Source organism: Aquarana catesbeiana, linkage group LG01, assembly GCF_042186555.1.
Source record: "Aquarana catesbeiana isolate 2022-GZ linkage group LG01, ASM4218655v1, whole genome shotgun sequence".
In the NCBI taxonomy this organism is placed as follows: domain Eukaryota; kingdom Metazoa; phylum Chordata; class Amphibia; order Anura; family Ranidae; genus Aquarana; species Aquarana catesbeiana.
In genome coordinates, this window is record NC_133324.1 from 193,029,838 (window position 1) to 193,043,774 (window position 13,937).

Below are 13,937 nucleotides of genomic sequence, written 5' to 3' on the forward strand. Positions count from 1 at the left end.
GAGATACACTCTCCCCTGCCACATCTTTAAATGCATCCCATACCAATGGTGGCCCGGCTGAGTCCGCATTAGTTGACCAGTATGTCTCTATTGAAGTCCATACTTGGGAGGACACCTGATCTACCTGCAACCAACCAGGCGACAGCTTCCATCCCCCCCCATCAGGAGAGTCAGGGTGACAGAAAGTGGGTGTGATAATATGTTCCCCCAGACAAATATTCTGAATCCTGTAAATACATTAGCAAAGGAGCATTGAGGGGACTTCCGGCCGGATGTAGTTGAGGCAGCACACGTTCCACTGCAGCTCCGTCCCCCTGTCATCATCCGTTCTATTGGAGTAACTGCCGACTGACATTGAGTCTTCCATAAGGTAGGTGAAGGTGCCCTGATCAGAAGGATGCCCTCTTCAGTTTCTAAAAAGGCTTCTAAGGCTCAAACTGATACTCGGCACACCCGATCCACTAAGGACGCTGTGAGAGGCCCCGCCCATCTTGTCATCCTCGCTGAAGGAACAGCGCACCAAAACAACGGCTGTGAAGATGGCACAGGCACAGGGGGCAGCGGAAATGGAACAGGAGGGGGACACGGTCCTGGCGGTGGATGCTGCTGCAATTACTGGGCCTATTTTGGAGGCCATTAGTGCAAGTTGACCACCTATCCTCTGGATGTACACTAATAAGGCACGACCTAGACAAGATCCGGGGCTGCCTGACTATGGTGGAGACAAGGGTCTCAGACGTGGAGGATACTTCTCACACCCATGATGCCCACCTATCTGAACTCCGGGAGCAGGTTCAGGCTTTGCAGCGCAGAGCAGATGACGCCGAAGACCGGCAAAGAAGGAACAATGTCCGGGTGGTAGGGCTGCCAGAGGGGGCTGAGGGTGACAAACCCACTCAGTTTGCAGCGCTCCTCTTCAAGCAACTACTGTCACTACAAGATCTGCCCCCTACCTATGTGGTAGAGCGAGCACACAGAGTACCCACTGGTGGCAGACCCCGGGTGCATTTCCAAGGCCCTTTTTAGTTCGTTTTTTGAACTACCGGGACCGAAACATGATCCTGACACAAGCCAGGAAAATTCAAGAGCTGCGCCATGAGAATGCAAAAATAATGCTATTTCCAGATTTCTCGGCTACAACGCAATACAAACAAAGATCATTTGATGAGGTTCGCAGACGCCTGAGGAAGAAAGAGATTAAATATAGCATGCTGTATCCCAGTAAACTCAGGGTCCAATACAAAGGAACAGTGAGATTCTTTGAGAACCCAGAGGAAGCATGTGAATGGATGGACAAAGAATTTTAACAGTCCTACAACCTCAGTGTTCATACCTGTGGAAGTTACTAGGCAAGTTTATATTGAAGTTCGCCTTTTTATATGTCCTGGAAGAAGACGTTAGATCTACCTGACATATTTTGTTTCTTTATTTTTTTTCTTTTTTGCTCTGCCGGAGGTGAGGAGGTGGTCAAGGAAGCCCAAGGGTTAGCTAGTGGATGGGACTGAAATATGTGTGGCCAAACATACAGTGCTGCTGGCACCCTGAGTTAGGCCTTGATGGTGCATGAGGGTTGCCGTTTCCTCTGATGTGCAAAACTGTGAATGGGCTCACTCACTGAAAGATATATTTTTTATTTTTTCAACTTTATTATATTTTGTTTTGATTAGATATACCTACCCTATACACTCCAAATGTATACTTTATACGGCATGGCTCCAGTTCCTTTTTTTTTTTTTTGTGTTGGAGCATGACGGTGTGGAACCATCTACGGAAATGTCGGACTTTCAATTGCTGCCGTGGGACTTCAACAAAAGTTTTATGTTTTTTTGTTTAGGGACTAAGCTATATGCCGGACTGAAAAGTTTTGTTTCTGGCATACAGGCAGGGGAGGGTTTGTTTTTTTCTCGAGTCACAGCTCAATCCAAGGTATTAAGTTTAGATATCATTTATATAGCTTTTAGGCTGTTTGGTGATACTGCTGGGGACATCCTCACTAAGATTCCATCATCATGGAATATGATTGGTAGGAAAGACAAAGATGACGGATGATGTTAAAATAGTGTCTTGGAATGTTCGAGGCCTCAATCATAAGCTTAAAAGGGCTTCGATGTTCCAATACCTTAAACAATTTAAGCCTCATGTCGTGTTCCTGCAGGAGACACACCTTACTTTCTGGGGAAGTAGAAAAAAAGGCAGAAGTAATCAAGCAGTGTGTTTTGAAGAGAGTGAGCAGCACTGAAAGCAGACAGCGGGCCTGGTACCTCTCTGGACTGAGCCCTCCTCTGGCTACATTGGCCACTGTTGGACCAACAGCAGGTTTCAAGCTGAACAGCACAAATCAGAAGACTTCTTATGCCCCGTACACACGGTCGGACTTTGTTCGGACATTCCGACAACAAAATCCTAGGATTTTTTCCGACGGATGTTGGCTCAAACTTGTTTTGCCTACACACGGTCGCACAAAGTTGTCGGAATTTCCGATCGCCAAGAACGCGGTGACGTACACCACGTACGACGAGACTAGAAAAGGCCGGTTCAGAACCAAGCATGGCACCCTTTGTGCTCCTTTTGCTAATCTCGTGTTAGTAAAAGTTTGGTGAGAGACGATTCGCGCTATTTCAGACTCGTGGCTTTCAGATCGTTTTCTGCCGTTCAGTTTGTGCTTGTGGGTTTGTATCTGCTCTTCAGTGCAAGCAGTCATTTCGTATCAGAGTTTTCTGTGTGATCTTGCCTGCTCGTTGCTGTTTTTCAGGTCGCTCTTCACAGGCCTTGCTGTTCTTCAGTGCGTTCTGTTACTTCGTTCTGAGCAGCCGACCGTTTTCTAGCCATGTTTCGTATGCGTACTCCTCGTACAGTTCGTGCTGTGCGGGGGCTTGGTGTTGGGGTCCTGACCTTGACACAAGTCTAGTCCATGAACAGGGTGGGGGGGAGTTCATGGACCAAGAATTGGTTGCTTCAGCGTGACCAGTTCTGTCATATGCCTTTGCTCCGTGAGATCCGTGAGAATAATCCTGATGATTTCAGGAACTTTCTCAGGATGACGGACCCCGTGTTTCACCGTTTGTTGGCTTCGCTGACCCCCTATATCAGCAGGCAGGATACCTGCATGAGGCAAGCCATCACTCTGGAGCAGAGGTTGGTCGCTACCCTGCGATATTTGGCCACAGGGAGAAGTCTGCAGGGCCTCAAGTTCTCGACAGGCATCTCCCCCCAGGCTCTTCTTTGTGGACATTTACTGCTTGTGTTTGTTTGAGCTGACCCTGACAGAAATGTGTGGAGTCCAGAAAATGTCGTGATTGTGTAACCTTATACAAAGCACTGTTGGCTGGTATTTACTAAATGCAAAGACACTTTTCACTACAAGTGCACTTGCAACTGCACTGAAACAGCACTTGTAGTGCAAAGTGGATTTCCCCTTAGGAAATAACCCCCATTTTCTCCTAAAACAACAATTACATCACCCCAAAAGTGTTGTAGTGTTGAGACAATAATCCACACATTCTTGATGAGCAATCTTTTTAATACCTGCACAATCACATGTGCATTTACCAAAGGTTTTTCTGACAAACCAACATGTTTGTTGTATAACAATTTTTGTGGTGTCATTATCCAAAATCAAAATGTCCATTTTATAGAAAACAGGCCTGTGTAAAACCAACAAGAAAGACACAAATCTTGATCTTACAAAGTTCACATTTGGTAGAACTGGAAGGCAATATCAGACATGAGTATTTAGGAACTGTGTTTGATATTGCGTTCAGATGGGGGGAAATCACCCCAGGAAAAGCCAAATTTGGAAGATGCACACAAATTTCCCAATGTCAACATGTGCTAGCTGCCATCACGGGGGATCAAGGGACGTGTTTTGGGGGAGAAAGCCCTTCCTCACCGCTACTTTATAATTGAGGAAGGGGTTGCACCCCCAAAACGCGTCCATTGATCTCCCGTGATGGCAGATAGCATATGTTGACACACTGTGTGCATCCTCCAAATTTGGCTTTGGGAAAAATCACAAAAACATTTCGCACATTGTAGCAGACAAAAGAAGAAAGTGATTTGGAGGGGTTTTAAACTCGCCCCAAAACATCAATGATGTTTTTATATTTTGGAATAACATCATTGATGTTTTGCTTGATGTTTTCCAATTGTAAATTACACCCCATGATCTCCCCGATCACGATCTGGGCACTTTCGGATGTGAAAGGATCTGGATCCACAACCTCACGATCACCTAAAAAGAGAGGAACCCAAAATAAATTCGTTTTAAAAAAAATGCCGCAATCCATCTCTTATCTGAGCCTGTGGTTGCAGACACTCACCTGTTGTGGTGACTACTTCCACCACGTCTTCATCCTCCTGCTCATCTTGTGTTGGGGGGATTTCCCCTTCTTCCAGAGGGGGGGGGGGGCTCTGGTCTCCTCGGATGAGGGGTGTCCTCCGAGTCTTTTCTCCCCTATGTAAAATAAAAATGGTATAATTAGCACACAGATATTTGATGGCAGAACTATAAAGATGAAACATTGCTTGGAAGTGGGGTACAATTGTCTATTTTAGCCGAGTTCCAAGATGTAGCTTTTTTAGTGCCCTTTGTCAAGCTGCAATACTTTACCTGTTTGGTACAAGCTTCACAGATGTAGCCCCCCCTATAGTATACACTGGGGCACCTGTGTGGCCCCCCTAATAAAAATGGTGTTCTTGTGTCCCACACTATAGTGCTCCAGTGTCAAGATGTGAAAACAGCTGCTCAGTGTCCTCTCCTTACACACAATCTAGTTTGCATTTCATTCTAGTAACAAAGCCATCTACACAACACAATTCTTTGAAGACAAGTATAGGGCGTCAAAATGGTGGCCAAATGCATATGGCCTAAACAATGGTATTTTATCGTCCGAAATAACAATGTGTGATCCGAACGAATAATGTGCCCATGAACATGAAAGTTGTCATTTTAAACTGTACAACAGTTCCTAAAAGCACATGGAGCAGCACGAACGTAATAAACATAAAGAATAGGAACACAGCACAACTACTTACTTTTTTGCAGCACTCTCCGGATCTTTCTGTACTGCTCATGTTCTCGTAATTTCAGGTCCGACCACCGCTTCCTGAGCTGATCTTTCGATCGTCGTACCCCGAATTTCCGGTGCAGACTCCTGACCACTTTCGCCATGATCTTGGCCTTTCTGACATTGGGGTTGGGGTAAGGCCCATACTTTCCATCATAGTCGGCCTTCTTCAGGATGTCCACCATCTCCAACATCTCCCCAAAGGACATATTTGAGTCCTTTAATCTCCTTCTGGATCGGGACGTTTCAGGCTCCAGCCTTTCCTCCTCCTCCTCCTCCTCGTGGCTGTACTTAGCACTATCCTGCTGTCTCTCCGCCATGTGCTCTTCCTCCACTGCGCCGAATGAAAAGGGGCGGGGAATATGCTAGAAAGAACGTCAGGGGCAGGCGGAGTTATACGCATGCGCAGTGTGTATAAATCGTAACGCGCGCGTCTTACGTACGATCTGTGAGCAGAGGAAGGAGCATCGGAGACGCCGATCGTGCTAACGAAGGTAGGATCTAAATTTGGGCCTATACTGCTTCGAAATGGAAGCCTATATTGTAACAAGATTAGGGGAGTTTGGCCTGACATTAGGCTTTGTCTTGTGTTGTGTCTTACAGAGAAAATGGATGGGTTCAACGACCACAATTTCCTGCCCCTGTTCATAGACAAGTACAGGGAGCTGCCCTGTCTGTGGCAAGTGAGACACCCCCACTATAACCACAAACAGAAGAGGCAGGCAGCGCTGGAGAAACTGCTGGAGTTGGTGAAGCCGGTGGTCCCCACAGCAACCATCCCTTATTTGAAAGCTAAAATTGGTGGCCTGAGGAGCACTTATCTTAGGGAGCGCAAGAAGGTCACCGATTCCCAGAGGTCCGGAGCTGCAGCAGATGACGTTTATGTCCCCAGGCTGTGGTACTATGAGAGACTGTGATTTCTGTCAGACCACACTGAAGTCAGGGAATCCCTCTCCACTCTTCCTTCCACGCTTCCTTCCACCCCAGCTGAGGCTTCCGATGTCCAACCTGGGCCTTCCAGCCAGGAAGAAGTGGAGGAGCCCAGCTGGAGTCAGGTATAGCATTCTTCTACAGATTTCTGGTCAATAAATAAATGATGTTTATTAGATGTTATTATTGATCACTAATTGCTGATTAAAAAAAGTGCTTTACATATCAATAGACAGTAGTGGGCACCCAAAATTGGGACAAGAATGAAAACTGCTGGGCTCAGAAGGATAGTCTGTTATATTTGTTAACATTGAATTAGCAGCAGTCAGGAGGTGAAAATTGTGTGTGATTGATGAATAAAAAACTAAAACTATGTCCCTTTTTCATACACAGGAAGACCTCAGCCAGGAGGAGGCTGTGGAATGTGGCAGTCAGGAGGAGGCGGGGATTATTAGTGTCAGCCAGGAGGAGGCGGGGATTAGTGGCAGCCAGGAGGAGGCGGGGCTAAGTGTCAGCCAAGAGAAGCCAGGGACAAGTCGCAGCCTGACTGAGTCTCAGGTCCCTCCCCTCCGCCTGCCATATAAACGAGCCAGGAAGGCCACTCCGAGTCCCATGCAGGATTCAGCGTACAGGCTGATCCAGGAGGCTTCGGCGTCCCGCCGAGCCTTCCCCAGTCCTGAAGAGGCCTTTGCCTGCATGGCTGCCACAAAATTGCAGGGCATGCAGGAGGGTCAACGCAAGATCTCTGAGGACCTGATTTATAAAGTCCTTCGTAAGGGGTTGAGTGGGGAACTGACACACAGGACGGATGTAATTGAGAGGGACGATCCTCCTCCTCCTCCTCCTCCTGCTACCACAACTCCACCACCACAGCCAAAGGCTGGAAGGAAGCGTGGAAAGAAGACCAAAGAGTGATGACCCTGGGTTCAGTCTGGTCTGACAGAAGATGCAGTCTCTCGTATGACCACAGCCTGGGGACACAGATGTCATCTGCTGCTTTCCGGATCTCTGGGACTTCTGGACCAGACTGCCCTCCCTTAGATAAGGACTCCTCAGGCCACCAATTTTGCTTTTAAATAATTGATGTGTGCCCTGGGGGTCCAAGGCTTCGCCCACTTCTGCAGTTTCTCCAGCGTTGCCTTCCTCTTTGTTTATAGTTGTGAGCCCTTAATAACATTTTTTTAGGGAAATTCTACTCTCCTGTGTGTGTTTTCAACCAAAAAGGACAGTTTGTTGGTGACGATTCAGGTACATTTCTAAAGTACAATGTGAAATTAACAAGGGACAACAACACCAAACAATCTCCTACAGATTAAATAGAACAACATATTAGTGGTGTTGTGGGAACTTGTCACCAAAAACACACACAAACATTTTCGGGAGTACAAATCAAAATCACCAAAAAAAAATAAATAAATAAAAAAGAGAAACACAAAAAAAGAATCTACATTAAAGTCCAAAAATAAAAAAAAATTTTGTTGTCAGATGTGAGAAATCTAAATATATTGAGGGAATCCCGATAAATAGTAACGAAAGAAGTTTGTGAGAAGTGTGTGTGAATATGAGCATCAAAACTACTTAATTCTTGTCACATTATAAAGAAGAAGAGAGTGCGCTGTATTAAACCATTTTGAACATTGCAGCGTGACGAAAGTGCTGTATCCATTCCGAACGCTACGTTTACCAGAACGAGCTGTCCCGTGTCGGAATTTCTTCTGAGCATGCGTGGCACTTTGTGCGTCGGAACAGGCCACACACGGTCGGAATTGATGCGATCGGATTTTGTTGTCGGAAAATTTTATCTCCTGCTGTCCAACTTTGTGTGTCGGAAAATCCGATGGAAAATGTCCAATGGAGCCCACACACGGTCGGAATTTCCGACAACACGCTCCGATCGGACAATGTCCATCGGAAAATCCGACCGTGTGTACGGGGCATTACAGTTTTAATGAGAGGAGACTCAGCCAGTCCTTAGGAAAGACTCACTCTGACATTGTTCCATAAAGTCAGCCATGATGGCTTCTCATGAGAAACATCTAAAAAGCCGGTAAAGCAACATTTAAAGCACAGACCGGAGACATCCAGGGCTGCTATACAGTGGCAGACACTGTGACTGCTCATACCCCTGCAGGGGTGTTTGTTATCCGGTGAGTGCAAGCACAATAAGATCTCGGTTAAGAAGCACCATCACAAGGCCAGCACTTGGACAAGAAATTGTTTACCACAACACTACCTCCCAATGAGGACTTAACCCTTTTCAAACTATATTTTAAAAAAAGACTTTTTGAGTTATTTAAAAAGACTCTTCATCATAAAAATACGCATATACTATTTTTCCAGCAAGTACTGGGCTTATGAAGCACAAATCCCTTTGTCAATTGTTTAAGCACTAGTCACTTTATGATTTCAGTATAAGTAGCACTTTTTGCACCTAGATAGCCATAATGCAATGGTATGTGATATAGGATCGCGACCTTTTCACTTACAACTAATATTTAGCACAAGGCACTTTATCTATAAGCATTCACTTATTTGCAATTAGCAAATAATTTTTCACTTTCAGTTTTGGCATATGCGATATAAATCTGCAGCTTCCATTTGCGTATCTAACCATTCCCACCTGGAATTAATATCCAGGAGGGGCAACCTACACCACTTTTTTCTAATCCAACAAAACAGCCGCCAGAGGGTGTAGTACAATTGGAAAACAAATACAAATCGGATTTTTAAGGCTATATCACATACCGGATCTCATACATTCACTTTGCACTTTTAATATTTTTATATTTTATTTTTTTATTTTGTTCACATAATATGTTGTAAATAAGCTTTGATCGCAATGAAGTCACTTTTAGCACCATACTGTGTTTTAGGTTCACATACACAATACCCTAGACTTTTGCAAGATAACACATACAATTTAAAATTTTAAATATTTAGCCCTTAGATCTCAATTAGGCCATTATACAAGGCACAGGAGGTTAACCTATTATAAAAATTACACCACACCAGAGCAGCGCCATACCTACATTTGTCTTTTGTTCACATGCTTTTTTGTTTGTTTTTTTTTCCATAGGGAGACTCCATGCCTTTTTAAATGCTTTCTGTATGGGGATCCCCCCTGCCAGATCCAAAGGTTCCGATATTGATCCTTAGAGGCATCCCATTTGAGGCTCCAAAACAGGAGTACATAAGTGTACATTTGAAGCTACAGAACAAGAGTACCTAGGCACAGACACACATCAGGAAGGGCACCACTATTTTCTATCAGGAAAGACTAATTCCCTGTACACACGATCGGACATTGATCGGACATTCCGACAACAAAATCCATGGATTTTTTCCGAAAGATGTTGGCTCAAACTTGTCTTGCATACACACGGTCACACAAAGTTGTCAGAAAATCCGATCGTTCTGAACGCGATGACGTAAAACACGTAAGTCGGGACTATAAACGGGGCAGTAGCCAATAGCTTTCCTCTCTCAATTTATACTGAGCATGCATGGCACTTTGTGTGTCGGAAATTGTCCACACACGGTCGGAATTTACGCAAACGGATTTTGTTGTCGGAAAATTTTATAGCCTGCTCTCAAACTTTGTGTGTCGGAAAGTTCGATGGAGCCCACACACGGTCGGAATTTCCGACAACAAGCTCTGATCGCACATATTTAGTCGGAAAGTCCGACCGTGTGTACAGGGCATAAAGATACTTTTTAAGAGTGCTGTTTAGGCAAAATTAACATTCTTAAGTGTTTCCTATAGAATAGCAAATTGTCACTTTTTGAGTTCAGGTTCACACTATTTCACTATTTGTTATAATCACTGGTATTTTAACATGTTATTTCACTAACTGTGTTTGATGCCCCCACTAACTGCTAACTGCCCAAAACTTTTGTGAAACTTTGAACCATGTGGATAGATCAAAAATACTGCAACAGCTCATCACTACAAAAGTACTTAACATAAGCTCCCTAACTGAATAAAATGTCTGTGTGTTATTTGAATTTGACATTGCATTTGAGGATGCTCTTTTTAAATGCATAGTCTTCCCGCAACAACATTATTACTGATTCACTGATTGTGTCCAACATATGTTACCTCCACTGCACAGATGTCCCAGTAGCCACCAATCATAGCTGAAGGTGGCTGCAGAGGGCACAGTCCCAATTCAATACAGATGATATGCCAGCACAAGAAGACCCTACTGACTGAGCATCTCAATAGAACATTAAAGCACTATAGACCATAGAAAGGTTTGTGAAGAAGGGGTGTTTTTAAAGCAGATCTGAAGGAGATTCTTCTTATTACTGCAATCAGCAGTGGGGGCTTAGTGGGAGAAACTAGAATGCAGGTACCACAAATTAAACAATCTTTATAGGCACAAATAAAAACATGAAAATATATATAGAAAAGTATATTATTAAAGGTAAAATAATAAAGGGCCACATGCAGAAAAGAATCCTCCAAGGAAGTATAAATCAAGCATATAAGTATAATGAAAATAGTTCTCAATGTAAATTCTTTTTAAGCAAGTTTTTCTCCTTGGCAAACTGTCCAGTTCAGTTACTGTAAACCCTACTGTGACGTGTTAACATGCTGCCAATAAGTGTCTAGTAAGTTTGTTCTGCTGTTTCTGCTTATTAAGAAATAAGCAGTATTACCCAATGAATAGTATTTAATTGTTAAAAAAGCTGGGATTGCCCCCCATTTTGGGCTGACAATTATTACTGCCTTCAGTGTGCCTGGAGACAGGAAATGCAGAAAACTTAAACCTGATGGGCCAGGATTCCCTACACTAAAAAAAAGGCTTGGATATATATATATATATATATATATATATATATATATATATAATTGTCCTATCTCACACCCTGAAAAAATAATACTGTATATAAGATAAAAATATTCTGGTTACATGTGTAAGATCAGCTTTATTAAACCCACTTGCAGTTTCTACACTTTGCAAGCAATGTCAAGAAAGGAGACCGCGTAAATTCCCTTTATAAATGAAATCCGTAAAGACAGAAGGCAGACTTCCTCCGCCAAGAACATATTCTGTTGGATTACATTGAATACATCATTCGCTTTGAAAAAATACCCCAATTATAAAAAGATTATATTAGTGCCTTATATTTGCAATGCTGGTCATTATGCACATTGCAGTCATATTAGGTTTCTAATTAATGACAAACTTCCAGTGACACCACAGGGTAAAACGTTAATTTGAAGTTCCAGCTCTCAGAAATGAAAATAACAAATTAGGAAAACATCTGTCACATATAAGCAAATCATATGATCATCTGGGCAGATCATGTCAGTATGCATCAGATCTGAGGAGACCTTTTCCTTGGATAGTGGTTGTTGAATTTACTGAATGTTGTGGCAAATGAGCAGATTGCAGCGACTTGGCAACAAAAAGCAGAGAAATAAGAACATTTACTTATTTCATCTATTATTAGAATTGCGATATGTTTGACCCATGGCAATGATTTAACCCCTCAAGCATTGTACAGTACAGTGTTTTTACAGAAATCTTACAAGGGGTTCAGGAGGGTCCATTCATTGTAAATACAATGTCACACTAGCAGATAACGTAGTACCCATAGCATCAATACCCAAACTCAGTACACTCTACTCTACCCCTAAGCAAAATGGGATTTAATAATGCCCTGGCATTAGCCTGGTCTAACCCTGGTTTTTCCAATGGGTATGAATAAATGACTGTTCAGTAGAGCATTTAGGGCTGGAAAATATGTACTCACATCTACATTGACTGTAATGAATATTCTGATTGTAATTATTGCGTAATACTCAAAAATGAGAGACAGGAGCTGCCAGAAGCTTTTTAAAAGCAGCGCAGAAAAAGGGGAAGTCTTGTAGTACATAGCAATATAGTCAAGTGGAAAAATGGCTATGGATGAGCCAAACACCCCCCCCCCCGGTTCGCAGCAGAACATCGAAACAAGCAAAAAATTTGTGCGAACACTATTAAAGTCTATGGGACGCAAACGTGAAAAATCAAAAGTGCTAATTTTAAAGGCTTATATGGAAGTTATTGCCATAAAAAGTGTTTGGGGACCTGAGTCCTGCCACAGGGGACATGTATCAATGCAAAAAAAAAGTTTTAAAAATGGCAGTTTTTTCAGGAGCAGTGATTTTAATAATGCTTAAAGTGAAACAATAAAAATGAAATATTCCTTTAAATATCGTTCCTGGGGGGTCTCCTTAGTCTGCCTGTAAAGTAATGCATCTTTCCCATGTTTATAACAGTACCACAGCAAAATGACATTGCTAAAGGAAAAAATGTCATTTAAAACTGCTCGCGGCTGTAATGTATTGTAGGATCCCGGCAATATAAATAAAAATACCAAAGAAAATTGGCATGGATGCCCCCCCCCCCCCCCCCAAAATCCATACCAGGCCCTTCAGGTCTGGTATGGATATTAAGGGAAACCCTGCATGAAAATTAAAAACAAAAATGGCGTGGGGGTCCCCCAGGCCCCCAGGCACTATATACTCAGAACAGCAGTATATATACTATACGGCCTGCCCTATATGCTCTGCAGAAAAATTGGGCCTTAAGTGCTGGTGGTGCCAGAACACTGTAACCCATCACAGTTACTCTTGTTGGGTGTAGGAACGGGCCCTGCTGTTAAATATTACATCAAAAATTGTAATTACATGGCCCTGTTAAACAGAGGCAGAAAAATTGGGCCTTTGGTTTTGGTGGCGCCAGAAAACTGTAACCCCTCAGAGTTACTCTTGTTGGGCGCAGGAACGAGTCCTGCTTAACTATTATTTCAAAAATTGTAATTACATGCCCCTGTTAAACAGGGGCAGAAAAATAGGGCCTTAGGTGGCAGTGCCCTTAACCAAAAATATTGTTGGAAGCTAGCATCATCTAGATTGAGGAGGAATAGGATAGTCAGCATAGGTAGTCTTCAAGGGATCCCAGATCCATAGCAAATTCAATCAGTTACATCAGCATCAGGTGCTTGATAGCTGCTGATCCAAGACTGATTATTTTTTATGAATGTGAGCCTAACAATGGAGTCTTTGATCCATTACAAACCCTCCAGAAGCACTGAATGTGCATTCAGAAAGCCCGCTGGATGCAGGACAGACCAGTGGCTTGATTGCATATTGAGCAAGTTTTGGCCAGTGGTCCATTCTCAAGAACCAGTAACCCAGTGGATCCTCTGTTGGAAAGGTCTCCAAGTCTGCTCTTGCCCCTAGATATTCCTGCACCTTATAATGCAGACGCTGGCGATGGTTGCTTGAACTTTGTTTAAAGGCATCGGTCGCCAGCCACCTTCTCCACAGCTTTTCCTCTGACTGAATGAAGCCTCAGCAACATGTTGTCCAGCACCAGGAATGTGGATCAAGAAGGGTTGCCAGCCAGTAATGACCCCTCTCCTTGATACCATGAATTCTAGGGTCCTTTCGCAGGCTTTGCAGAATCAGGGAGGCCATGCAGCGTAAGTTTGCAGAGGCATTCAAATGTGAGTCCTCTGGGTCACTAAGGATCACGTTATCTGTAACTACCTCCTCTAAGCCACATACAACTCGTTGGGTTTCTGGGGACTGAAAACCATCCCTTGAAGACTGCTGCTGAGTGTTATCCTTTACATCCATTCTGACACAATCTTCCTCCTCTTCTTCCTGTGTGTTTGGCGGGCCAGCAGGAATGCTATCTGGATAAAGGGGGCCTTGAGAGAAAAGGAGTCCTCCTCTTCCGCTGTTCTGCCTTAAGTGCCCTGTCCATGATTCCACGAGGCGTGTGCTCCAGCAGGAAGATTAGAGGGACAGTGTCACTGATGCATGCATTGTTGCTGCTCACCATCCTTATGGCCTCCTCAAATGGTGACAGGACAGTGCATGCATCCTTGATCAGTAGCCACTGGCATTATGAAAAGAAGCCAAGCTCCCCTGACCCTGTC